Source organism: Lynx canadensis, chromosome B3 (genome assembly GCF_007474595.2).
Source record: "Lynx canadensis isolate LIC74 chromosome B3, mLynCan4.pri.v2, whole genome shotgun sequence".
In the NCBI taxonomy this organism is placed as follows: Eukaryota; Metazoa; Chordata; class Mammalia; order Carnivora; family Felidae; genus Lynx; species Lynx canadensis.
In genome coordinates this window covers 1,289,850-1,308,374 of record NC_044308.2, presented here as the reverse complement: position 1 = coordinate 1,308,374, position 18,525 = coordinate 1,289,850, and the positions used below count along the sequence as shown (strand labels likewise).

Below are 18,525 nucleotides of genomic sequence, written 5' to 3'. Positions count from 1 at the left end.
TTTCCGTGAAGATTCACAAAATGAACCGCCACCATGACAGGTTACCTTAGTTTACCCCGATGTGGCAAAGACGAGAGAAGCTATGGACACTGGAAGTCCTGCCTGTCCGCGGCTGCACCCTCTTGCAGGGGGGGACCCCGCGGGCCCACTTCTCCGGCGCGTAGGAGGGAGAAGCGGGAGGGAACGAGAAGGCAGAACAACCCCTTAGCTGCCGCACAGTCGGATTACAAAGCTACAAACCCAAGGAGGTAAAGAATGTCACCAGACATAAACGAAAAGCTGATCAGCATGGTATAATTAAACAAACCACTTTCTCCCCCTCCGATGGTAGCGCAGTTATTCAGAGCTCACTGAGGGCCAAGAACTGTTCCCACTGTTTTATTTCTCTCATTTAATCCTCCCCAGAACCCGGTGCTGCTGGTGCCGTTTTAAACTGCTACTCAAAGAGATTTAACAACTGGCCCAAGGCCACGTATCTAGGAAGCTGGGTCAGTGTCTTTATCTCCTGAAAACAAAGAGAATGACTTTCAAAGTCCGTCAAGTCCCTACCAAACCTTAACTCTCTGAGTGTTCGTGAATTCTTTTCATTTAAAGGTAATTTAAATTTTTAGTAATTATTCAACCTTAAGATGCTATGCAGCTTTAATTAGCTTAACCCACCAAGCTCTTGAGAAAATTTGTTTTCCGTTTCTTTTTACCTAGGAAATTCTGACTGGCATCAAAAATTCAAGATCAAGTATTTTAAGACTGCCAGAAAATTCACGACCAATTATTACAATTCTGACAAAAGAACTGCAGTGAACGGACGCAACACAGTCTCCGTCTTGACTGCGAACGTGTCGACTGAACTTCCTTCCCTCTGCTTCGTGCCCCAGACTTTGAGTCGGGTTCAGATAATTTCCATTTTGCAACGACCCGTGCGCTTTTCTTTCCTGTTCTAAATTCTGGTTCTCATTACTTCACAGTCGGGCTACTTGAACAGTTTTTTCTTTCAGTTTTGCCGCCCCTCTGCCCAGCCCATTTACTTCAATTCTCCTGCATCACCCAGTTCCCATCACATTCCTTCTGACTTCGTGACCGCAGAAGTGTCCGGAGAGGGGCACTAGACCCGGCGTGCGAGCTTGGTGTGACTGGCCCCCCGCAGCCCGGTCTCCCTAGAACAAGGGCCTCGTGTCACTGAACTCCTCCGAGTCTGACTGCCCAGCAGGTGTGCGCAGTGGGCGAGCAGGTTAAGGACGCGCGAGGGCGCGGGAAGACAGGCGGCGCCCGCGGCGCCGGGCACCGAAGTTCCACCCAGACCCTGACCCCGGGAGCCCAGCCCCGTCACTCTGGCCACACTGCTGCTTTCCTGGTGAGCGCCGCCTGCTTCTGCCCTCTGCCTCCATCAACCTTTACTGGTCTCCGGAACCGGCTCTAATCCTACTTCTTCTGGGTCCGCCTCTGCCCACCCCAATCCTCTGCCCCTCTCTGCGGCAGCGCCCACCCTTTGGGGGCCCTTGTGCCTTACGGCCCACACACCACCTCCCCGCTAAGCTGCAGTTTCTTCTTCAAACCCCCTTCATGCCGAGTATGAATCCCACCAAATATTTTCTCCAATCAAGACATTCCATGATTGTTAGAAGTATTCACATCAGGCAAAAAATGGTTATTTTCCATTGAAAGGGGGAGAAGACAGAGACGAAAAATGTTTGACACCGGAGTCCTCCTGATTTATATACTGAAAGAGTCATTCAGCAAGAATGACCAGTCGCGGTCCAAGCCAGTGACACAACACAGGTACATTTCCTCATTTCATTGTTTTCACCCTCCTCCTGAAAGAAATAGGTTGGAGGCGTAACTCATAATGAGGAGTTTGTTCACAGAAGCTGTGAACTGGTAAATGCGTTAAATCTGACCCACGGCCATGTTTGGTTTGCTAGCACATATTAATTTTCTTACAGTTACATGTATTAGAAAATTAGGGGATGTGGGGCGCCTGGCTGGCTCAGTCAGTAGAGCATGTGACTCTTAATCTCAGTGTCGTGAGTTCAAGCCCCACGTTGGGTGGGGGGAGCCTACTTAAAATAAAAAATTGGGGTTGTCACATAAAAATTCCAGACTTCTGATTTCTCTCAAAAAATAGCAAGACCTGACAACAGTGGACTCGTGTCCCCCAAATTAAAACCCACCGCCAGGAGCCCCCCCAGAGCCTGCGCTCTCAATGCGAGACCACCTTCCCTTGCCGTTACCTGACGAGCCTTACGAGCATGAGAGTTTTTAATTCCTAGGTAAGCACTTTGACCTTTTCAACTGGGGATCGTTACTATTACCTTTAGAAGAAAATTAATACAGAGTATGTGGGATTACCTAAGAATGCACACTAAACTTTGAGCCGTACTACAGGCACAAAGTGCTAAGACAAGGTCTCCCCCTACCCTCTGCCTTCTGAACCACTGGAATACCACTCAGAATTGGCTGTCTTTGCAATTTTATCAAACAAAGATTCCAGAAAAGGGCAAAGTAGATTTATGCTAGATTACGTATTTTTTGTTTTTCCGTTTTAGTAATAATCGATCATCAGAAGAACACGTATCCTGGCATGGGTGCTCGAGGTCAGTACTTCTTGAGGCATGCGGTACTTCCCCAGAGTTGTGAGCACGCAGACCTACCAGCTATCACATGGGCAAGTTATCTGTGCTCTGGGTGGGGGGGGGTCAAGAACCTTTGTAGAGACGAAAAAAACAAAACAAAACAAAACAAAAACAAAACCCGGGAAGGTTCATAAAGCAAGGAGATCAGAAAGCATGACATGATACAAAATACCTGGGACGAATGCCACTCGCCCTGACCAAGTACAGGGGCTTTGGACTGGGGCTCCTACTGGACTGAGGACACTCTGGAGCTGTCTGGACAGCAGTCCCCTGTTCCCTACGTCAAGGGCTGTCAAACTCCCTGTCCGTGACCAGACAGGCTCCACAGACACACTGTCCCCATACAACCATTCACCTGTGCCGCCGTCAGGACAATACGTAAGCCCGCGAGCATGCCTGGGTTTCAAAAAAACTGTCCTTAGGTCCACAAAAATTTGAATCTCATAGAATTTCCACATCACAAAGTGTTACTCTTTTGATTCTTTTCCCCCAACCACTTACACCACAAAAACCATTCACAGCTCAAGGGCCAAACAAAAGCAGGTGACAAGCACATCTGTCAACTGCTCGATTAGATGAACAAATGACTCTTGTGCGGTCAACACTACAGATGATGCAGGGGGGCGGGGGGGGGGGGAGCGAGGCAGGCCTGGGACTCCAGCAGAGGTACTCCACGAACCGTGGCACTCTCTAATCCACGCTCATGCCAATTTTAAGTACTACGTGCTCTTGCCGAAGCCTCATCTCTTAATGAAACCCACGCTCACCACCCAGGAAGGAGAAAGGACTAGAAAAGGCAGGCCCTCATCCACACCTGCATGCTCAGGTGTGTTTATGCGGAGAAGTGCAGCGATGCCATGAAAAATGACAGGAATGTTCTTGCTGCGAACCGGCCTCTATTCAGCACGGTGCCTTCTACTCACCACAGCTAAATAAATCCCCGGTACGGGAACACCTAGAAGCTGATAACTGGGGAGATAACCGTACTCTTGACACGGACGGTTCAGGTCCGCCTAGCACATTTCTTTCCTCACTCCTCAGACCACAGAACCTTCCTCCACGTGGAAGGAACACTGAATTTGCTTTGGGTAGGCCTAAAGGCTCCTCCCCGGGGCCAGTCGGGTCTCAGAGGGGGGCACGCGACTCCAGCAGGGCCGGCTGTCGTCCCAGGGTTTTACAGGTGCTGCTGGGAAAGAGGCAGACTTTGCTCCGGGATGACCAGCCGTGGGAGACCGTTCAGGGTAAACCAGGGCGCTACTGGGGGCCACCTTCGCCACAGCGAGTGTCCACGTGACAATTAAAATGGTAAACAAAGGCACAACAGGGAAGGGGGAGGGGGGAGCCAAGAACTCCTGGACCCATCTTGCTGAGGACCACTCCACCTCTCAGACCCCCCAGTTACGTGAGACAGACTCTGGTTTTGCTGTGGTTTGATCTGGGTTTCTGTCACTGGCAACGCAAAGTTCTTAGGGATGTTGGAATCCAGTACGGAATGTTGTCCTACTAATAAAACTCTCAAATTAAAGGGAAGAGTCAATGTCTATCAAAATGAAAAGTATTCCCTTAGTTCAATCACGATGTCCTATAAAGAAACCTACAGAAAAAAGCCAACAGTTCCCGTTCTTTATTATAAAAATATACACTTCCCAAGTGTAAAGCCTGAATTTTCACAGACTGAACACCGTGTAACCAGCACCCCGTTTAGAAACAGAACATCGGCAGTAGCCCCCAGAGCTGCCTCACACCCCTCTCCCGTTATCGCCCTTTCTCCCAAGTCCCCATGCGGACTTCTAAGACCCCGGCATGCCTCCCCGCCCTCCGGCTTTCAGGGACGCACTCGCACCGTGTCTGGCTTCTGTCAAACTGGTTTTGAAATGCAACCAGGCCAGCATGCCTGACTGCAGTCCCTTCACTCTCACGGCTCTCTCTAGAACATTTGTGCGAACGAACCGCTCGCTATTCATTCTAATGCTGACGGGAATTTGGGAACTTTCCAGTTTGAGCAGGACGAATATTGAGGCTTTGAACATTACTGGATGTGTCTTCCGATTAACAAGCATACGCATTTCTGCCGAGTGTCTATACGAGGAGTGGCAGGGCTGGGTCACAGGCACAGATCCCCTGCTTTCCGCAGGGCTGTGTTCTGTCCCTGGATTTCACCAAAGATCTACATTACTACCTGCTCTGAGAAATCCGAAGACGACTTTTGGCTTTTATGGAACAAGGCAAAAAGTGGAAATAGTGCTGAGTGCTTACTTTGCAGCAAGCTGTTTCAGAGGCGGCGCGCATCCCGCGGCCGGAGCGGCACCCACCCCCTCCCCCGGGACCACACTCGGTACCCGGGCATCGAGCCGTCCCGGCTTTGATCTGCGTCGGTACACATCTGTGCTTCGTCTTGGCTTAGTTTGTGCACGTGTCAGCAGTCAGCCTAAGCGACCTCACTTCCTGGGTCTGGGAACGTTCAGAAAGTCTTCCATGTAAATTAACGGTAACTGCTTCTTTCTTAGCCTATTTCAGCTTCCAGAAGGCTTCCCAGGAACGCTCACTCTTGGATCGCGGGGCAACCTGCACGCGCGTTCATGTTTAGCGGGTTACTACCAGCTTCCCAGAGCGGCCGTACAGATTTACGCTCTCCTGGCAACAGACGAGCATTCGGTTACTCCTTATCTGACCACCAGGTAGCACTGTCTGCTGTACCGGGCTCAACGGTGGCCCCGAAGACACATCTCTGTCCTGATCCCTGGAACCTGTTAATACTACCTGATGGCACGAGGGCCTTATCCTGGCTTACCTTGGTGGACCTAAAATGCAGTCACATCTTACAAGAGAGAAGCACGCGGAGGAGGAGGGGATGGAAAGACAGGCAGAGACTGGAGCCACGTGGCCCTAAGCCACGGAACACATACAGCCACCAGAATCTGGACACGAGGAAAACGGCCTCTCCTGGGGCTTCCCGACAGGGCGCTGCCAACCCCTGGATATCGGACTCCGGGCCTGCAGAACCTCGAGAATAAACTCTCAGGGTTCCTAAGCCTCCTAAGAATCCATACATCTGCCTTTCTAGTGTAAGTGCTCCCACGGGTGTGCGGTGACGTGCCCCTGCCGTCTTGTCATCTCCACGGCCGTGAAGACTACGGCAGCTGAGCTCACGTGCATGTGCTTCCCGGCCATCCGGGTGTCCTCTCGTGTGAAGGGTCTAGAAAAGGTTTTCGTGCATCCTTGCTACTGGGCTGATCGTTAACTAATCTGATAAACTTTTCCTGTCGTTTCTGTTTTAGTTATTCGATAAATCTTTGCCTGAACCTCGGTCATGGGGATGTCTTCTGTGTCTCTTGTCCACATTGTGACCTCACTGCTCACACGGGGATCTGGAATTCACCTGGAGTCGGGGTGCTTGCATGGAAGGAGGTGGGGATTTACGTTCGTGTTCTTCCACAGGTGGATATGCAATTAGTCCAGAATCATCTGCTAAAGAGACTGTCATTGCACCGCGGCCTCACCTCTGTCCACGCGCTGGACACCAGGTGCAGACGTCCCTCTCCTGGACCCTCACTCCTCGCCCACTCGGCCATTAGCCTATCCTGTTGGAAAGGACTGCGGACCTCGGGAATCTGGGGTCAGCTCGGGTTCGGGTGTCCGGTGTCAGTTTATTTCCCCTCAAGACTATGCTGCTTATTCGTGGCTTCTTTGCGTTTCCATACAAATTTTAGATTCAGTTTGCCAATTTCCATTAAACAAAAAGACGACCCAAGAGGATCATATCGAACCTACAGACGTACAAGCACAGCATGTGCCTCAATTAACTTAGGTCTCCTTCAAGTTTCCAGCGTGTGTTGCGTTCGTGAAGCGCTTGCACACCTCGTCAGACACTCCTGCACATGTGACTTGTGAGAAGCGACCCCGAGTGGCATCCTCTAAAACTCCGATTTTCTAGGGGCGCCTGGGCGGCCCCGTCGGTTAAGCGTCCGACTTCGGCTCAGGTCACGATGTCACGGTTCGTGGGTTCGAGCCCCACATCCAGCTCTGTGCTGACAGGTTAGAGCCTGGAGCCTGCTTCAAATTCTGTGTCTCCCTCTCTCTCTGTTCCTCCCCAACTCATGCTCTGTCTCTCTCGCTCCTTCAAAACTAAAGAAAAACATTAAAAAAAAAAAATCTCCCATCTTCTACTTGTTTGCCCGCGGACCCCGCGATGCCCAGGCCTCCTGAAGTCAGGCCCTCTGCGGCTCCCTCCCACACTGGTCAGCGCCGACCTGGACGTGGACGCGATGCTACACCCCTCCGACCTGCTCATAAAAGATGCTCCCTCCTCCTCGGTCACTCGCCGGGCAAGCCGGCCACCATGCGATGAGGAGGGGCCCGGTGCTGAGTAACTGACACTTCTGGCCAAGAGCTGTGTGAATGGACTGGGAAGCCAATCCTTCAGCCCCGCTCAAGTCTTCAGATGACTGTGGCCTTGGCAGACACGCAGACCGCAACCTCACGAGACACGGACCCAGAACCACTCGGCTCCGCTGCTCAGGTACCGCGACAGAAATGGTGTGGAATAACGCGTCTGTTGTTTCAAGCCTTGAGATTCGAGGTAATCTGTTAGGCGGAAATTGGCGGCTAGTAGGGTTCCTCGTACAGAAGCCCCCTCGGTTCTTGTCCTCCGACGGTCTATTTCCAACAGAGCGGCCTGTGACCACGTCAGGTCTGAAGCAAATCACGCTGCCTGCCTCCTCGAAATCCTCCAATAGCTTTCCACTCACCAAGAGTAAGAGCCTAACTCCTCACCATGACAACGGCTCTTCACAATCTGGTGCCCCGTGATCCGATCTCCTCTCCGGCCAGGTCTGTTCCTTCTCCAGGACTCCACGCTTGCAACGCCCACCCCCCGGACAGCCTGAGGACCAGGCTGCCTCAGCTCCCTCAGGTCTGTCCCGGTGGCACCCCTGCAGGGAGGACGCCCATTACCGTCCTATTTAAAACTGTCCCCGGCATCCTTTATCATCCTTTCCAGTTTTTTTTTTCAACGCTCTTAATTTCAATCTCAATCTACTGCCGAATTACACTTATTTTATCTGTATTCCCTCTACTAAAATGACATCTCAGTCATGGCAGGGGTTTCGTCTATTCTGTTCACTGCTGTGAAAATACCCTCGGCACAGGGCAGGCATTCAGTATTTGTCGGATGCCCGCAAGAAAGGCACGGCCCTGCCACCTTGCCAGCACACAGCCTGCAGTGTTCAGGTGTTCACCCCAAGGCAAGAGACTAGAATGGACTCTTTTTAAAAAAAATGAATTTGCTGTTTGAGAAGAGACCTAGGTCCGCCAGCAGGGGGCACGACACAGGGTTACGCAGTTGGTGCACCAAACAAAGATGGCTGGCCTCGCGCTCTCAGCTCGTGGATGTGTCTTCCAATTCAGTTCACTCAGAGAGGGCTTCGCACTTACGTCTACATACCAAACGAAGTAACTTTATAATTAAACTTCTGCTGCAGTTGCAGTCAATTTTATGTTTTCAAACCGGCCTAGCTCTGTGTCGCACACCTTAAAGAATCAAGACAGAGTTGTCTGCACAAGGCAACTCAACACTCTTTGCTGCAAAAGGCGGAGGGGGGGGGCATTCATATTTTCCCACTGGGTCCCACATTCGTGGCTTTTCATTCACTTTTCTTCTCAAAACTAAGATCTAGATATGCAAGATGCACCTGCGTGGCCAGTTTTTTTTTTTTTTTAATTCTTTGACCCAGAAGCTTATGATTCAATCATGCAGACCCTGCTTCGTCCTCTGTCTCAACCCCTTTTAAGGACACTCTTCTCAAGGCAAATCTCCAACTTAACATCCAGCATTTGTAAATGAATCTCTCCCTGATTTCTTCTGTTTAATATGGTCAACCTCCAAATTCAAATCTCTTCTTTTCCGCTGAAACTCTGTACAGCACTTTTTATGGGCGCATAACTGGCTTTACTAGTCAATTGTATGTAACGCTATTTCCATAGTGCTTCATGCACTGAACCCTGTTGTGAGGACCGGGTGAACGTCAACTCCTCACGACAGTTCCGTGAAGTGGGTATTGTCGCCGCCCTCATTTCACAGATGAGAACACGGAGGAACGGAGTCCAGGTGAAGTCAACTGCCGTGGAGGTCACACAGCTACTGGGTGACGGAGCTGAGTTGCCCGAAGCAACCCGGCTACAGGCCATGCTCTCTATCAGTAGCTCCCAAAGCTTCCCTCTGGACCCGTGGGGACGTCGGAGACCCTCTCAGAGGCCCAGGAGGTCACATGTGAGCCGGTGATCTGCCTCTGCTACCAGGCTGACCGGGGGTATAAAAGCGACGGAGGGCCAGACAGCTGGAGCCCCAGCAGGACAGCAGGAGCCACAGTGTACGAGGTGTCACCGTGTTCTTCACTGAGGAACTCTCAGCCCAAAAATACATAAAGCCGCTTTCACTTACGACCGTTCTTGGCGAAGCAATAAAATCACTAATTTTATGAAAACTTGACACTGAGGACACGTCACTTTACTCCTCCTCGTGGGCTTATTCTGACACACTGGCACCACAGCAAAGTCATCCTCGTCCTAGCTTCCCACCCACACCCCGGTTCAGGTGCGCCGGGGACACAGCCTGGGCGCACCGCTCCCACCCGGTGTCTCTTCTCGGGGACAGGCCTACTAAGGACGCGAACCTACACACATTCAGAGGGAAGGAACTGACAGCGACCTGTAATCGTCGACACCGACCTTCGACAGGAATTAACCAAGAACGACGAATGGATAACACGGTCTGTAAGGACGGAGAGTAACCTAAAAAGGAAAAACCACTAAATACACGAGACAATTATCTTGTTTCTTCAGGAATATATTCCCAGCACTGCGGATTAGGGGTTGGCAAACGATTTTTTCTAAAGGGCCGAGGCGTGAATAACCCGGGTTTTGTGTGCCGCGTGGTGGAGGGTCACGGCTGCTCACCGCCACTCTGGTCGTGAGAAAGAAGCCACAGTCGTCATCAAAACGAACGGGCGTGCCAGTGCGAAAGCCTCGGACAGACGGCATGAAACGGGCACCCGCGAGTTTGCTTGGCAGGAGACTTGACTGGCTATTAAAAGAGAAAACAGACAGCACCCTTCGACGCAGAAAGTCCCGCGCTCGGATACTCGCCGCTCGTGTGTGCAAACGCACGTCCATAGCAATGCGGGCCGTCACTGCAGCCTCGGTGGGTGAGGACCAGCGCTGCAGAAGTTCACACACAAAAGGAAGGAAAATGGGCTGCGTTTACAAACAGACTCGTCTGCGGATACACTGAAAAGGGCTACGAGGGCTCCAGGGCACCCGGACAGCGCTGACCTCTGGGGAGGGGTGAGGCAGGGCTGCGGATGAGAGGCTTACTCTCTCTGCCTCTGTGTTTCCTCTGAATAGTTTACTGGTTACACTTTCTTCTGTTAAAAAGGTGGCATGTTCCTGAAGTTCAGAAGTGAGAAGCGATACAAAAACAAAAACAACAGCAACAATGTCAGTAGATACTTTCTATCCTTCCAGGCCTTCACCGGGGCTGCTCATTCTGCCTAAAATACCCTTCCTTCCACTCACTCCACGCCCCCTAGTTTTTGCACATTTTGTCTCTACTTATCCTTGTAGATTCCTATCAAGATTACTATTCTAAGAAGCCTTCCGTGACCCCTCTCTCTCTTCCATCGGATTTTGACCCCTCTCCTGGGTACTGCTGCACCACCCCGTCCGTACACTTTTCACGGTACTTCACACTCTGTACTATCCTCGGTGGTCTGTCTAATGGCTTGTCCTTTACACTTGTTCTGCAAAGGCAGAGTCACGATCCCACAGTGACTGACACAGGGCCCAGCAAACAGAAGGCAGTTGTGTTTGCTGACGAACGAATGGATGGATGGATGGATGGATGACGTGGAAGAACTAAAATAAGAATCCAGTTATTTCTAAAAGGTCCAATGCTTTTCTAATTCTTTCATGGTAAACGATGTCAAAAATGAATGTGTTGTTTTCTTAAGCACCAATGTACCCCAAATATATCTTTATTATTGAAGTTAGATTGTCTAATCCTGGGGAAAAAAATGGATGGGCAGAGCCGCGTTCTAATAAAACTTGCATTTACAAAAAGAGGTGGCCAAAGTGGGTTTGTCCGGCCAGTGGGCCACGACTTGCCAATCCCAGTTCTGGATCCAAGGCCAGGCACATAGCAACAAGTACTGAAACAGATGTTGGGGGAGCAAATGAATGATTTCCAAAATGTTGTAGTTGAAATATTATCAGGAAAGATACAGCAAAATTATTCAACAGAGTCAGGTTTACTTTCTCTTGTCCCAGCTCTCCCGGCAAGGGTGCCTTGTTCGATACACTGATTATGGTGCTGACTGATCCCCTATGCACTGTAAAAGACAGAAGTTATGCTACAGCTCTGCTCTCAAGGATCAACAGATGTAGAAGGACAGGAATATCAATGTGTGACTTTCACCTATCTGCAAAGACAGCACATCTAACCCCAAAACTACATCGGTCCTCTTGGCACAAAAACACAAAACGCTAATAAGCGGCACCAAAAATACAGTTTGGGGACTCGACTTTCACAGGGGCATGAAAAAAACAGACGGCCAAGATAACTGCCAGGTATTCCGGAAGTTGACTTCTTTTTCGGCGAAAGCGTAACACCCTGGGAGGAAGGGTAACAAGTGCTATCGTGGAAAGGGGCACAGCCGTGAGCCCCAGCAGAGCCGCAGGGACACGGGGGCACAGCGGGAACAACAGACGTCGGACCTGATCTTCAAGTTGGTTCTGATTCTGCCATCTTCAACTTAAGATAAATGGTCAGCCTCTGGTTCCTCGTATTAAAATGCAGCGATAATCTGTCTTTTCTAATTTACAGGACTCGGGAGGATCAAGCGAGACGACTGCCAAGCACTTCCTGACCCATAAAGGCACAGAAATCTCCGCCCCAGTGGCTTTTTCAGGTCAAACACCCGCAGTTCACACGGAGAGGGAGCGCCACGGGGCGGCCGGAACCCCACCCTTGAAGGCGCAGAGGCCGCAGTCCTAAACCCGACTCTGTCCCTGCCGCGGCAGCAGAGGCCGGACACCTGGGAGGCCCCCTGGCCACAGACCGTGCCTGCCCGCGAGCACGTCTCTGAATACGTGTCACTTCCGACGGGGGCCATGAGGCCTTCTGGACTAGAAGTGTGAGGGGACGGTTTCCAAAGGACACACTGCTTATTCCAGATAACTGCCAATAAAGAACCCGCTAAGCGCTTGTACTTCATACTGACCGGGGGAGGGAGGGGTGGGAGGGCGGGTTAAAAAGGCCAGTATGTGGTCTCACCAGGGCGGCGAACCCCGTGCGCCTGGGATACAGGAAGGCGGGAGCAGACTCCCACCAGGACCCTCACCCGCAGCGCCTCCGCGGCCAGGCTGAGGAGCCCGAGTGGCAGTCCGCAGGCAACAGGGACGGGAAGGAAGGCTTAGCAGGTGCGGTTCGCGAACACCTCCCTAACCACCCCGTTACATACCTCCTGTTGTTCTCAAAGGGACTGCAGGCGACTTTACCAGTGCGGCTGCATGACAACGTTAGAAGAAGAAATGGCAGAAAAACGAGGAGAGGTCTGGCATGCTGTCGACAAACAGAACACATGTCCATAAGGGCTTATTTGCAAACGAGAAGGCATCACTTGGCTCTATTCCTCCTAGTAGCTAATAATGCACAGAAGGGCAGGACTGGTAAAGAGGTAACGTACCCAGAAAAAAAACAAACTCAATTACCCATAAGTACAGATCACCTGGACTCGGATGACGGAAGAGCTGTTCCCATAGTTTCAGGAGCAGAGCACGATGCCAAAGGACCGACAAGATCTGTAAAGTAAAATGCTAGTTTCTGGGGTCGTTTACCGGTACCGCCTTTCAATATAAGCAGCAGTATCGTGGCCAGCTTCAGTGAACAGCCAGTCTACGAGGAGCCAGTCAAAGCTAAAATCGGAAAGCACCTAAGGGGGTGCGTGGTGAGCATCTTCCCGTCGCGCTAACCATTCAGACAATCCTTCTCGGAGCTGAATTCTAATCAACGACGGTGGAGGCAGAGGGCGAGGGTGGGGAGAAAGTGGAGACGGAAGACTGAAACCTCTCCGTTTCAAGAACAGGTCCTTTTAGGACTTACAGATCAGGTTTCTGGGAAAGACTTCATTTGAAGTAAGGGGTTTAAATGGCTAAAACAGATATGGAAAATCCAGTCTGAGTTCCCGATTAAGAGCGTACGATGCCCAACAGCAAGCCAATCTGGGATAAGGCCGAGACACCGGCGCCGACGCCCTAGAGCACAACCAGGCCGCCAGCCCCATCAGGCGGCCTCTCCGCCTCTGGCGGGAGATGCCCCGAGTGCGCACAGGTCATCGTTCCGTCTGAACTTCTCCAAACTTCTTCCCTAAATTACAAATCACACCAGAAAACCTCACACTTAGGTCTTCGTGAGCACTCTGTGAAGATGCCACGCGAGGCTCCCCCCCCCCATGGATGTGACCGCCCGTCACCGCCTCCCTGTCCGCACCCCCTCCGATACGCTCCGTGGTGCCCACAGGCCTCAGCTCCTGCTGTTCGGCCGGCACGCGGGTGACCCCTCCGGGCGAGCCAATCTAAACCCGGGGGCGGGGTGGGGAAGAGGTACAACACCACACACGTAAAAAGATACCAAGCCGTTACTACGTTATCTTCTTGCAATTCCGCAGAGTTTCCATTCTCGTGTTCTTTCTTTAGTGAGGGCAGGTGTCTGTCCAAATGTGTTCTGCTAGAATGCGGTGGCTGCCAACTTCTCGTGGAACATAAAGTCACGTTTCCACTTCTCGGTACCCTGGCTCCTGCACTGTCTCCAAACACAGTAAGAGTGACCATCCGGCTGAAATCCACACAACTTCTGGCCTTTAGTAGGCTCGTCCCGCACAGAGAGGACTGCGGTACATGAGAACTACCGACTGATACCCGGTTCCCCGGAGCCTTAGATTAGCATACCCCCCGGAACGGCACCGCTGTCCAAGGGGCTTCTGGATCAGTGCGCACTCCGCCAGCGTCTGAGCGGACAGAACGCTCACTTTCCTCCCAGAAGCTGTCACTCCTGACAGAACTCAAGACGTGCAACACTGTCTGACGTGCTTTTCGTCCCCACCTTTATTTTTGAGAAGTTGTGAGGACTTGTAAACGGTCTAAAACCCAGGGAAAACACACCTCACCTGCACCACGATTTTGCAAGAAATATTTTTGCTTCCTTCCCTCTTCCTTTGTGGAGTCACATTTGCTGCAAGAGCCAATCTTTTGTGCTTAGACAGTAAGAGGTGTGTGTCATCAGGCAGGTCGCCTTTGATGTAAATGCATTACCTGATTCAAATCTAGAAATCTAGAAAATACACTAGCCACATCAGGCTACCGAAAATCTGAAATGGGGCTAGTGTCTACAGCTGACCAGCACAGGAGGTCAGGAGAGTTAGGGATTCCCATTCTCCTACTAGAGAAATGGTGCCCACAATACCCACCTGAAAATACCTTACTTTGTGATTTCCAACTTCCATGTTTGTTTCTTTTCTTTTTATTTATTTTGAGAGAGAGAGAGAGAGAGAGAGAGAGAGCGCTCGAGCAGGGAGGGGCAGAGAGAGAGGGAGACAGAATCACAAGCAGGCCGCATGCACGCTGTCGGCGCAGAGCCCAAGGCGGGCCCGATGTCAAGAACCATATCATGACCTGAGCTGAAATCAAGTCAGACGCTTAACTGACTGAGCCCCCCAGGAGCCCTGTGATTCCAAATTCTTAATCCTAAAGCCTTAAAATCTATTAGTGACGATCTGGAACACACCGCCGGGTGCTCCCTCCTCGCTACAGCAGCGGCCGAAGTTTAACAGTACAGTATCCTGCGAGTATCGCTGACACCCGGCCGCACGAGATCGTGTATCAAATCATAACGTCTGTTTACAGAGGACGAGGACAGGCGCTGAGGCACGGACCAAATCACATGCTCAATAAAACACGCTGTGAGAAGGCACAGCTAGGATGTGACCCCATGCCGCCAGACTCTCGGCCAGAGTACCGAACCGTGTCAACTGACTCGTGTTACGCGGCCCTCCGCAACCCCGGGGCTCTGTGCTCGCGCTACTGCAAAACGCAACAACCAAAGAAGTGAAACCTGCGCGTACATTCTGGGTGGGACTCTGTTCCGGAAGTGGGCGCGGGATCGGCGACAAGGCAAGGTAGAGGGTGCGTGAGGCAGAGGCGGGGGTGGGGTGGGAGGGGGGGGCCTGTCGGGTGGAGCTCCCTGGACCCCGCACAGCACTCCTCCCTCAGCCCTGTCCTCTACCTGCCCTGGGGCACAAGGACAGGACACAGAGAAACTCCAGAAGCTTCTCTTGCCCATGTGTGTCCTTTCTGCCTAACCTCGTCTTCAACATCCAAGTTTCATGAGGATGTTCTAAAGGCCTCCTTCACCTTGAATTTTCTCTATTTCTGACACTCATCTCAGAAGATGGGAGGGAAGAGACGCGAGGCAGCACTGGGCTCGGCCTGGAGACTTGAACCTTAGCGCATGTCAGCACTAAGAACAGGGAGGTTGTAAGTTTTCAGGGCTTCTGGAAGATCAGGAATCAGACGACCCGCGGAGGGTCCCCCACGGCTGCACATCCACTGGCCAAGCCAGGGGGAAGGACACACTGTGACCTGGCGTGTTCCGCACTTCTGAACAGACCGGAGCACACACCCTTCCTCCCTGCCCCAGACCCTCCAGCCACGTTCATTCGAGTGCCCACATCCGGGGTACACTCTGCGGGCTCTCTAACGCCTTCGCAATCACCTCACCGGTTCCAGAGACTCTCGATTTTGACTTTCCTTCAGCCAAAACATCTGTGAGGTGAGAGGCAAAGTAAATTCGCCTTACTGCAAAGGCCATCCCTTCCCCTGAAGCCTCCCTGTACAGTTAATAAGACGTGACACGTTTTTATCTACACGCTCATCACTTGGCTTCCAGCAACGTCTTGTATTTTAATCACCTCTTCCATCCGCACCACACATTCCCCTAAGCGGGGAGGTCATCCCGTTGAGAGTCCTACTCCTAAATCCGCATAGGAAAAAGGCCAATACAAAACACAAACAAAACTAGGGGAAAGTAGGAAAAAAAAAAAAAAAATCAGCCCCCATCCCTGCTGGCCTCCAAATGATTAAGAATTTTTTTCTTCAACAGGTGCCTACATTATTATCAGAGCACTTTTAAAACACAAAGTTGGCAAGTCTAAAAGACTTGCAGTCCAACTGCATTTAGGGACCAAGAGTTCCTTTATTTTTAAATACATGCTCTTTCTAGTTAAACAGAGCTATCCAAAAATTACTAATTGTAATTTACATTATGAAATTATTCCCAAGAGCAATTTCCTACATTAATATGTAACGCTGTATTTCCAAAATACATTTCTATGGTTGTCCGTTAAAAACATTAATATTAAAAAGCTGAAATCAATTGCAAAATAAACAGCAATCTGAAGAATTCTGACCTTTTGCTTCACCATAATACGATTAAGTAATGCAGATTCCAGTGCTTAAAATAATTCTGAAAAAAAGATGCATGGTCACTAATAATACTTATTAAGTGTTACTCTCAAAAATATTTTATAAATAAAAATCTCCCACCCACCCCACCGTTAGTATCTTACCCACCAGAAAAAAAACAGACCCTAAAAAACGTCTCATCATGCTGCCTTTGGTGTCTCTCCAAACACTTCAGATTTAAACATTTTAAGCGACTACCCCATCACACAGGGTCACATAGGGTCATGGGCTTGAGTCTACTCACACAGTTGAAGCTGATGGGCAAACAGCTGTCCTGAATCTTGAGACAGACATTAGCTTCCTGCCTTCCCTATCCTCATAAGCAGCTACTTAAAGTTTGAGTTTTATGCAAGAAAACATCTTAAAGCCTTCAGTGTTTTACTGCAGCAGACTTCAGATTCATTCCTGTAACACATTTAACATGAAACAGAGTTGAGACAGTTAAAATTGTGTACACTTTAATTGTCTGAAATTTTAAGAAGTGCTTTCACTCTTATAGCTACATAAAAAGGGGTGCTGAGGGAAAATTAATGAAAACACTTCACTTGGTATTTGACACCAACGTGCAATACAGCAATACACAACTTTACCATACAGATTTTTCTTCACCTGGCCACAGGTTAGGTGGGCAAGGATTACTTTTTATACGATCATTTATACCCCCAAATAAGCAAAACTAGGTATTTTTGTGTCTCTAAAGTTTAATTTATTTAGCATAAACGTCCAGCAACAGAAGAACAACTTTTACAAACAGACAGTCAATGGGGATGACTTCAGTGCCCCAAGAATATCCCTTGGGACCCTCCTGGGTGGGGAGAATGAGATTCTGGGTCCTGTTAAGACTGAAGTAAGAGGGGCGCCTGGGTGGCTCAGTCAGTTAAGCGGCCGACTTCGGCTCAGGTCATGATCTTGCGGTCCGTGAGTTCGAGCCCCGCGTCGGGCTCTGTGCTGACAGCTCGGAGCCTGGAGCCTGCTTCAGATTCTGTGTCTCCCTCTCTCTCTGCCCCTCCCCCGTTCATGCTCTGTCTCTCTCTGTCCCAAAAATAAATAAACGTGGGGCGCCTGGGTGGCGCAGTCGGTTAAGCGTCCGACTTCAGCCAGGTCACGATCTCGCGGTCCGTGGGTTCGAGCCCCGCGTCAGGCTCTGGGCTGATGGCTCAGAGCCTGGAGCCTGTTTCCGATTCTGTGTCTCCCTCTCTCTCTGCCCCTCCCCCGTTCATGCTCTGTCTCTCTCTGTCCCAAAAATAAATAAACGTTGAAAAAAAAAAAAATTAAAAAAAAAAAAAAACGTTAAAAAAATTAAAAAAAAAAAAAAAGACTGAAGTAAGAGCCGTATTTCTAACATTTGCTATGAAAGTTTGCAGCACATTTACCGACCAATTCACATCTCTATAGCAGCATTTCTGCTACAGGTTTACCAAGCGTCAGAAGGCTTGTCTGGAAAATAAAACTGCATTCAATCAAAATGTCCTAGAATACCTGGATATAAGACATGGGCCTCAAATTTCTACAGAGAATTTTAGTTAATACTTCAGCATTTCACGGCGTAAACTTACTATTTATATTAGCAACATGGTTAGAAACACCATGAGAAGTAACGTCCAAATACTCAATTTCACTGGCTACTTTTTAAAGTATTACTTAATGCTGAAATAAGTTACCGCACGTTTGCTTTGCTACAAAAGACAAACGTTTGTTTATAATCACTTATATGTACATGCAAAGGTTTAAGAAATAATTCACACCTCATAAAAGCTGACGGAACCCGATGGAATAACTTTCACACAAGTTAAAGTACTTGTCCGAGAACCTAACCGCGCTTCAGAACTCTTTTCAACTTGCTGATTATCACCTTAGGTTTAAATGAGCCTACAGTAGGACACAACAGCTAAAAAATAAGTTGTACCCATCTCGGGCTGTAAAACAGAAGTATGTTTTCTGTCTACGAACAACAATCAACATTTAATGAGTGATTATGGTGTCACTGGCCCTGTCCCCAAATTTTACACGCACACTAATCCTCATTCCACCCTCAAAAAGGTAGGTGCAATTATTGCCAACTCTTTCTAGATCATGGAACTGAAGTCTGGAGATGCTAGAAACTTGTTTAAGATCACAGAGCTAATCAGTGACAGAGACAGGACTCGAACCCAGATTTGTCTCCCAGGCCTACTGCTCTTAAGCATCGAGCCAGATTACAGGCAATGGCAATCCACTGTCCTGGTAAAAACATACCTAGAACTGTTTGCGGATGGGGTTTCCTATGTGAAGTGTGGACACTAGTAAATGAGTGTGATCATGAAACCAACAGGGTGGTCCCAAA

The 18,525-nt window shown here is 49.9% G+C and overlaps 1 protein-coding gene across 4 annotated transcripts in view; it reads right to left on the bottom strand.

Annotated features, from left to right (window-relative positions):
- The window catches only part of ZFAND6 (zinc finger AN1-type containing 6), a 76,017-nt gene that overhangs the window by 19,085 nt on the left and 38,407 nt on the right, over positions 1-18,525 (bottom strand). Inside the window, exon 1 of one of the 4 annotated variants that reach the window (XM_030317218.2) lies at positions 16,447-16,587. The exons of the other annotated variants lie outside the window; for them this stretch is intronic. The gene's annotated coding sequence lies outside the window, so the exon portion shown is untranslated. Of the gene's footprint in view, positions 1-16,446; positions 16,588-18,525 lie in introns of those variants that run through there. 4 annotated transcript variants of the gene reach the window in all.